Below are 9,882 nucleotides of genomic sequence, written 5' to 3'. Positions count from 1 at the left end.
CCATTACAGTTTGTGGGAAGAGCTTCTCCCTGCATGGGGAGCCTTCTGAAACAAAGAAAGTTTGTCTAGTTCTGCACTGGAGAGATTGGGCTCTGAGTCTGTCTGATGCCTTCCTCCATCTCTTTGTATGAAAAATGAAAGGACCAACTTTAAGAACCTCTCGAGTCTGTACTCCTGGGAGTAACTTTTGAAGGCCTCACATTGAGACCACAATTGCTCAGTTACAAATTTTTGAAGATCAACACTCATGGGCTCAACCTGGGAATAGTTTTAGCTAAGCAAGGAAAAAAGGAAATAAAATAGTTTAAATAATTAGCCAAATCAAACCAACATCAAATTCTGAGGCTAGTGTGTACTAATATTGAGTGAATAAATATTATCCTTTTCTTTGAAATTTTTAGGAGGTAGGAATAATGCAATCCTGGTTTATTCCCATGGAGCCTGGCAGTCTTCAGTTCTTTATTGAGTAGGGAGGGAATCCCTCCACAATGTGATGGGAGAGATGGTTGTTTCCTTACTACTCAACAACCACGTTTTGCTCTAGATTCTGGTTTTATTCGATAATTATATGGGAAGGGTTGATAGGGGATCATTCATTCTTTAATGGGAAGTTCTGAATTCTTCCAATTTAATTCCCTCTGCCTGAGGTTAAGACCATGTGTTTCTGACTGTGTAGGTTAGCATGCCAGGCTTCATGGTGTGTCATGGATGGCAGTGGATTTCACACAGAGCGAACAGCAAGAATTATACTAGATTTAGCTATGGCATGGTTTTGGTTGTTTTTTTCCTCTTCTGTAGGGTCAGGGATCAAACTCAGGGTCTTGTATATGCCAGGATAGTTACATTCCCATCCTTGGATTTTGTTTTCAGTGGGACCTATGGCTAAAGCAGAGAAGAGTTCTCAGCTTGGGCAGTCAATAGTTTAGTCTTTATAAAGTCTGTCGCTATTTTCTCCATTGAGGCAGCTAAGCATGAAAGCTCAGAGAAGTCATACCAACTTTAACACAGTCAGACAATCAGTCAGACAGCTAGACCTCAAACTTTAACCTAAGGATGCCAACGATCCCATTCCCAGCCCTTATCTAGTTCTGCCATTCCAATATACCCTCCCCATTCCCTACCCTGTGGAGTAACAGAAAAGGAGTGCCATTTGGCCACAGTTTTGATAATTGCTGTGTAGTTAGGAGTCCCTTCTCTTCCATTCTGTTCATTCCCTCATTTATCTGTGAAGGAGGGAGGTCCCGTCTGTTTGCCAACTTCTTTATCCTCTATAACTGAGGGATCTTGGGATTCCAGTTCAAACAACAGTGTATAGAAATCTGAGCTCAGTGAGCCATACCACAGCCACATGAAAGGCAGATTTTTCTTTCTTTCTCTTCTCCCTCCTTAGCTGAGCAGAATTGAATGACTGGGCCCTTGGCAACCTTCTCATATCTATTATGTCCCGATCATCATTTGAACAAATGGCATTCAGTGGAGTCCAAGTTAGAAGGAGAGGACACAAGAAGGCTTTTATCCTTTGACTGGATTGCTCTTCCCCTTTTGCAAGTCTTTGGTGTTCCTCTAGGGTCTCTCAAGTGGGGAGCAGCTCATAGGCACAAGATGCACACAGCTTTTGTTTGGGAATGGACATACAATCTGCCCCCTCTGTCCTTCTGCAGGCATTTTGATCTTTTTTTAAAATATAGAACAATAAACAGCTTTATTACATGAGCTGTGAAGGATGGCTTATTTGCCTTTCCGGGCTTTGATCTTCCTCAGGTAGAACTCCAGCTCCTTGCCTTCTAGCACACAGCCATCTGCTCTGCCACACTGGTCTTGAGGCAATGCAGGCAAGAAGCTTGCCCTGCTGGAACTGCTCCTCCAGAAGGCTGCTGATTTTGGCGTTCTTTTTCCTTTCGTCATATTTCTTTTGAATTTTCTTTTCTTTTTTTGTGTAATATTTCTTCCTCCTCGGGAGTCAGCTTGGCCCCCTTCTTGTGGCCCAGGGGCAGTGCGTAGTGGGACTCGTACCACTGCCGGTAAGGTGTGCTGTCGATGAGCATGATACAGTTCTTCACCAGGGGCTTGGTGAGGACCAGCTCGTTATTGGATACATTGTAGAAGACGACGTCAATGATACTTGCTTTGCAAGTACAGCACTCAGAGCCCCAGGAAACGTTTCCCACATCCAGTCTTAGGGCACGGTACTCCTTATTGCCTCCTCGAACTCGGACTATGTGTATACGAGGAGGGCCAATCTTAGTGTTGGCAGCAGGCCGTCCCAGCTCATACTTCTGCTTCTTGTAGTAGGGCTTTCTCTTACCCCCCGTCTTGCAGCGCTTATGCCAGTTGTCCCGAAAGATGCCCATCGCTCAGCGCTGGCTGGAAAGAGCCATTTTGATCTTTTTGAAGGTAATTTTGTCTCAAATAAAAAAATACTGATGAAATATCTAACATGCACAGAGGCAGAGGAAATAGTAAGGCCCAGAGTCATGGACATGGGAGAAATGGGATGGTCCTGTACAGACTCTTTTTGAGGTCACAGGCTCTAGAGGGGCTTGTCATTGACTGATGAGAAGCATTAGGAATTGAGAGATGCGCTTTTACACTAGGGACTTGGATTCCAAGAGCTGTCCACTCAGTCTTGAACACATGCCTTAACTCAGTGAGAATTAGATCCTTTATCTACAAATGAGGAGAGTAATTACAGTCCTGTCAGCATTGACTACAAGATTACATGAAAGATGGTTGTCCTTGTGCTTGTTGGCCCATTATGAGCTTTTATTAAATTTTGTTTTTATATCCTTATAGCGGAGGAGGGAGTTTTGAAGGGAGGTGACCTTAAGTGCTGAAGAGAAGAAAAATGCTAGAATGCGTCTTTTCAGGTCCAGAGAGTTCTCATTTGGGGGGAATAAATAACAAATCAACCATTTATCCTTTTCTCAAACAGGATCAGTGAAAAAGCCTTACAAATCTAAAAGTCTTAAGTAAATTATACTGGGTAACTCACTGGCGCATGGATGTAATTTCTCAAACCACAGTCCTAAGACTAATGGTCTAGGAATTTCATTTTTAAGCTGCCTCCTTCCAACTCTGTAATTTTGCCAAATGTATTGTAAAAACTTAGAATGTTTGGAAACTCATAATGACCATTAGGACAAAGATTCTCAGCAGGCTTGTACTAAGAAAATGTAAGCCAGTGCCAATCAAATGAATTTGGATACGGATGCTATTCCTGGTCCTTTCGGTTGTTATGTTGCTACTGTTCCTAGAAGCGTACACACAGTGACAGCCTGAAAGACACAGCTAGCTACAACACTCTGATGGCCCCCAAGAACAGACCGGTGTGTGGATGGGCTCACATGCTGGTCAGAGCTAGCATTCACATGTAGGGTGTCTAGTTCACAGAAGAATAGCTTTCATAATTACAGTGATAACTAGCACTGCTCTTAAGTAGTAGCTCTAAAAAACACTAGTTCCAAAGACTTGAAGACTGAGAAATCTTACATGTTACAGCTAGGCTAACATGTCTGGAGAAAATATGTTGTCATGATATCTGGACCTTGAAGCAAAAATTATATTCGTTCTTCGAATGAGCTAAATTTTCAGTTTTATTACTGATTTCTTCCTGAAAATGTATGTGAAAGTATAACTCAGCTCTCTTTCCTTTCAAAGCACACCAAACCTATGAGAAGGCATAGTATTGAGCTGACAGAGAATAGAGGCTAGAAATTAGGAAGGAAAGTGGAGGAGGGAGGAAGGAAGAGGGGGAATAGTGATATTGTGAACTCTTGATTACTATGAAATATATGGATTAAAACATGATCCTTACAATAAACCATTGTCATGTTTTATACCCATGTAAAATCCTATTCGATAAACATTCATCTGTATAATTATCTATCTGTCTGTCTGTCGGTCTATCTATCTATCTGTCTATCTATCTATCTATCATCTATCTAACCTCCTAACTACCTATCCTGATCTTTTTGGAATTAGAAATTCCTTAAATTGATAGTATTTTCAATTTTCTTTTATGTAATTATAAACAAAATAACAGTAACCTAAAATCTTATTAGGTTTTCACAAACTAATGAGCATGTCATTCATTACTGTCACTGACTCATGATACTTGCTAGGTTCAACTTTTTTATTTGAGCTCATCTACTTCCTTCACTGTTGCACCCTTCCCCCATGGGGGTCTGCTGACCAGCTTGTGACTAGGAGCTCCTAGGAAAATGCCTCTTGTCCCCTCCTTCCAGTTAAGCCTGAATGCAAGTTTGTTTTCTGTCCATCCTTATTGTCTAAATGCTAATTCCTGTTATTGGCCCCTCCTTTGCCAGAGGGCCCTGGGAATGTAGGCTTCTGACCATGCCTGCTATTGGTATGTAATGCTCCACTCTTGTTAAAATAAACGCCATTCTCCTTGTAAGAATGAGCTGCTGTCTTTGTCTTTATTTACATCCTTAGCCCTTCGCCCGGATCTTTGTGAAGCCCCATAACCACAAACATGGTCACTACAGATGGAGGTTCCAATGAGATTGGGTAAGAAGGGAAATGGCTGAAGAATTACACTTGAATGCTGGCCAGTAAGTAAGGTAGGAGGGTGTGACTGGATAGGGGTACCAAGTTAGGGGTACTGTGTTATTCCCCCAGCCTTCGCTCTGTCTGCTAGCACCGAGAAAGTGAGGAGTCACTGAGGGGAAGCTCTCGTTGAAGGGCAGTTTTGAGTCAGCCCCTACAGAAATCCAGCCAGCATTCTCATTAAGATTAGGAGTGAGTGTATTAAATATGGGTGCTACTAGTTCCTACCCTCTTTGGAGGACTATTTGATCCAATAGTTGAAAAGTCAGGGCACAAATATCAGACATAAGACAGCTAAAGACTTCTTAAAAACTATACATAAAGTCAGTCCTTGATTTTTGGTCTCTGGTGATCTTAATTCCACTGTTTGGAACCAGGTTAGAGTGAACCTACAAAGAGCTTTACATAAAGAAGGGCCAAACACCATACCAATTGTTGTCTTTTCTCTGTGGTGTCTAGTTAAGGATGTGCTTATTAGTGATAATACGGTAGTAAAAGAACAGGCCAAAAAAGCTAAAAATGACTTCACAGAGGCTCAAGACCAAGAGTATAAAGGGAAGCCTTTTCCTTGAGAGAAGCCTTCCCGCCAGCCTGGTTCCAGAGCCGCATCAGTCCCAAATAAACACACAGAAGGCTATATTAATTATGATGCTGTTGGCCTTGCTTGTTTCTTACTGGCTAGCTCTGACTTAAGTATTTATCCCATAATTGCTAATCTAAGTTTTTCTCCTACCAGAGAGGTTTCTGGGCTTCCTACTCCATGGCATTACATCTTGCCTCTCTGTGTTTCTCCTACCCAGAGTCCTCCTCGACTCCTAGTCCCACCTATCTTAATTCCCTATTGGCCAACAGTGCTTTATTGACAAATACACAGGACTTCCCCCATCATCTCCTCTTTTCTGTCTAAACAAAAAGAAAGGTCTTAACTTTAACATAGTCAAATTATATATAAAAGAACATTATCAAGTAAGAACATATTTAAATGAAAACAAAGATTTATAAACAAGATGGGAATTAGGATGTCGCTCATTCCAAACTGCTTCGTGCTGGAAGGGGGTGCTTTGTCATGGGGATCATGACAAAACTCAGAAACCTATATAAGTCCATATTTTCGGGGTCTGTAAGACTGCATCATCTTAGCTGTTTCAATTGTTGGAACACCTGGTCCACTGCTTCCGGGGGTCTTGGTTCATCAAACCACAGAAGCCTGGAAGGAATCCTCAGCTTTTCATTTTCTGTAGAAACATAACAAAAACTCTTTTTCCAAGTAACATATCCTTATACTTAAATTTTGAAGTCAAGGCATTTTCAAAAGATATAAGTTGAATTAATTTAGCAGCATTTATAATCAAGTGTACTTTAGCAGTTGTTTCTTTCTGAGCAATCAAAAAACTGAAAAACACAATAGCATACAGTATCCAGACTCTCTGTGTATTTTCCATCTTTATGTGGCTTATTTATTTATCTATTATTATTACTCTATTTCTTTTATTTTTATTCATTTTTCTCTGAGACAGGGTTTCTCTTTGGAAATCTGCCTGCCTCTGCCTCTGGAGCAATTCCTACCGGCGTGCGCCACCACAACCGGCTGTATGCCATTTCTTTTTCTCTCTAAATCCTAAGTATATTTTTAAACACACTGTAAACCTTTAGAAGTTTTTCTTCATCCAAGTCTGACTTTACTGTAAATCTTTATGTTTTTCTGGCCATGTGTCTTATCTGTTAAAACCGCGGCTGTTTAAACTGCTGTTTTTCCAAGATGGCGGACATAAGCGTGACTCCAGCTGATGCCTTGGAGATGTGGTCACTGCCACTTCCAGCTGCTCGTACACACCTTTCAATTGTTAGCAGAGTCTCTTAAAAGAACCTTGGTTTTTCTGGTTTTGTTTTGTTTTGGTTTTTATGCTGAGTCAGGAAGACCCCTTAAGCCAGCTGTGTGAGTCTTTGCTTGTCGCTAGCAAAACAGAGCACACCTGAGAAAATGCTGCTACTAAAAGTCTGTGCTTCTCTCCGTTCTTCTGTTTCTAAAATTCCTTTAAAGCTTTTGTCATTCTAAGTGGAAATTCATCATCCCACTCCTGATCACCATTTGGTCTCTGGTGATCTTAATTCCATTGATTGGAAACAGGTTAGAGTGAACCTCAAGAGCTTTACATAAAGAAGGGCCAAACACCATACCAATTGTTATCTTTTCTCTGTGGTGTCTAGTTCAGGATGTGCTTGTTAGTGATAATACGGTAGTAAAAGAACAGGCCAAAAAAGCTAAAAATGACTTCACAGAGGCTCAAGACCAAGAATCTGTTAGATCAATTCAAGCTTCCAATGCTTCCTTTTCCGGGTACTCTTCTCTTCTTCGGGGGATAAGACTAAGGAAAGCAAAAAAACTCAACTTGAGAAAAACATCCTCAAATTAAAACAAAACATAAGCTTAAAAAATGCTCCCTTAAACCGCATCTCCATGCCTGTAATCCTAAAGCAGTTATGGTGTGTGGGCCTCTTGCCCTTTTCAATCTGGCCGTTTTTTGATCCTTTGCTGCAGTTTGTGTCCCCCTGGTGGGGGGGATTGTTTGGCCTGGAGGGGTGAGTGCCAGGAACTGTGTGGCCAGACAGTGCCGTGCGGCATAGCAGCTGATTTCCCTGGTGAAAATTTAGAGGTGCTTGCTGGCACAGGAGCCTATGCAGCTGTTTGTGCGCAGATCTCAATGGCTGCTGGCCACGTGTTTGGGGATCTTCAGACCACCTTAAAAAGTAAAAGATGTTAAAAGCCACTGTTTACAGGCTTTTACTTACATGGAGGTCCCAAAACAAATTAAGACCAATAATGGCCCTGCCTATGTCAACAGAGGTTTCAATCACTTTTGTCTAGATTTTGATATTTCCCCTAAAACTGGAATTCTTTACAACCCCTAAGGGCAGGCTATTGTGGAACGTGATCATCACACTCTGAAAGCTTATTTAACTGAAGTTAAGGAGGGGGATCTTGGGGGTCACCTTGACTCCCCTCACTCTACTCTATTACTCATCCTCTATATTTTAAATTTTTTAATTGGATGCTTCTGGCAGCTTCCCAGCAGACCATCATTGGTGGTCCGCTGTGCAGCAAAAACCTCTAGTTAAATGGAAAGACCTAACCTCGGGTCTTTGGAAAGGACCAGATCTGGTTGGTGTGGGCCCGGGGGTTTGTGTATTCCAACAGGATGGTAAGTCTCCAATTTGGGTTCCGGAGAGTTGTGTGTGCTTTGTTCCTGTCGATACATCAGCCACCAATAGACCCATTAGGCTTTAATGAGGAACCTGCCTGTCCTGATGCTGGCGGGTCTTCAGAGTCAGGTATACCTAGCTACTTGATCACCCACTTCTGATTTTTTTCTTAGTGCCTCTGTTATTGGCCGTAAGATCACCCCCCCACACACTTTTTGCCTGACTCTAGGTATTGGCAGGACCCGCTTAATCAATCCTTTTTTGAGGTGGGTCACGCCAACCTTCTCAGGATGGATTTGCCTGCTTAAACATTTGCTATATTAAATAATACAAAAAATGCTTAATTATTTCCTCCAGGAATGCCACTTGAGAAGCTGTTGGAATGGTGAAATATAAGCCTTGGTGGTCTGTGTTCCAGGTGTCATGCCTATTCCAATGGAAAACATAGGAGAGAACTACTCGTCCTTACGATGGCTACAGTTTCTGGCTTCCCTATCTCTTAGCCAGTTGCCATGGCAGGCATGCTGGATAAACTCCCCGGGGAGGATGCCTCTACCTTGAGTTCCCAAAATTATATTAATTACAATTGGGTATTTTAAATTTTAACTAACAAATGACAATTTCATAAATTATACCACTTAATTGGCTATTCTGAGATCAGGGTGCCTCCCCTTTTGGGAGACACCTCTTAACAGGACTGCAGCTGATAGGTCTATTACTTAAGGAATGGAGTAGGTCACTAGCCCTCGGGATTATGGCTCTGGGCAACACAGTCTTAGCCCTAGTTTGCGTTTTCCGCATGGAAAGGCCACAAGCCCAGCGCCATTTTCATACAAAGCAGATTATGAATTCCTTGGCAGCAGATAACCCCTCAGTGTAGGCCTGGTTGAGCCTGCAAGACAAATGAGTATTCAATGACAGGTAAGACTTGGGGGACGCCTGAGTAGGCTTCTAAATAACAGGTAAGATAGATGTTAACATCCCAGGCAACCTAAGCCAGATGCTCATTTTTTTTTACTTATATAAAAAAGGGGGATTTGTTGCACCCTTCCCCCATGGGGGTCTTCTGACCAGCTTGTGACTAGGAGCTCCTAGCAAAATACCTCTTGTCCCCTCCTTCCAGTTAAACCTGAATGTAAGCTCCTGTTTTCTGTCCATCCTTAAAGTCTAAATGCTAATTCCTGTTATCGGCCTATCCTTTGCCGGAGGGCCATGGGAATGTAGGCTTGTGACCTTGGTAGTTTTCCACCATGCCTGCTATTGGTATATAATGCTCTGCTTTTGTTAAAATAAATGCCATTCTCCTTGTAAGGATGAGCCACTGTCTTTGTCTTTATTTACATCCTTAGCCCTTCGCTCAGATCCTTGTGAAGTGTTGTAGCCCTGTAACTGAATGGGTCGCTGTACTTTATGATACTGTATCCTTAGAATCTCTCTTGTCTCTTTCTCTGCTCTCTCTCTCTCTGTCTGTGTCTCTCTCTGCCCTAGAGTAGTGCACATGCTAGATAAGTGCTCTACCATGGTGATAAAACTCCAGTCCTATATCATCATTTTTATAGTATTTCTTCCTTTGCAAACTCATTTTCTGCTCTTTGTGAAACAAATCCTACTACTGTTCTCAAATACTTCTCTATATGTGGACTAGATCCATAACAAACTCTAGTGGATCTATGGGAAATTAAGAAAACTAAGATCAGTGTTATGAGGATTAATGGACTTTTATGATGAAAAATGAAGATATTTAGTCGCTGACATTAAACTTAATCATTTTTATATGAAATACCTTTGCAAGATTTCTCTTCATTTCCCCCTAGTATTTTACAAGTAAGAGAAATCTCAGTATTTCAGACAATGAGCTGATTACTTACTTCACCCGGCAGAGCTACATGTAAGCATTCCTTGGAATTCTCTTTTCTGGATGGAGAGATTCCTCCCTTGATACTGGCTGACTGTTAGTTTTCAACTGTTTGTCCAGCAGGACAGAGGAAGGGAGGAGTAAAGTTATGATGGGGATCCCTCTTCAGATATGACTGATAGGTGGTCAGTCCCTCTCTAAGTATTTCTGAGTGGCCATCTTAAAGATACCATTGCTATTGTCAGAGTAGAGTGAAGGGA

At 41.8% G+C, this 9,882-nt stretch overlaps 1 pseudogene; it reads right to left on the bottom strand.

Moving 5' to 3' along the window:
• Nucleotides 1–1,705: 1,705 nt before the first annotated feature.
• Nucleotides 1,706–2,351, bottom strand: LOC101840261 (annotated as a pseudogene).
• Between the last annotated feature and the right edge of the window lie 7,531 nt (nucleotides 2,352–9,882).

This window comes from Mesocricetus auratus, unplaced genomic scaffold, assembly GCF_017639785.1.
Source record: "Mesocricetus auratus isolate SY011 unplaced genomic scaffold, BCM_Maur_2.0 Super-Scaffold_6730, whole genome shotgun sequence".
In the NCBI taxonomy this organism is placed as follows: Eukaryota; Metazoa; Chordata; class Mammalia; order Rodentia; family Cricetidae; genus Mesocricetus; species Mesocricetus auratus.
This window is presented reverse-complemented; position numbering and strand designations above follow the sequence as displayed.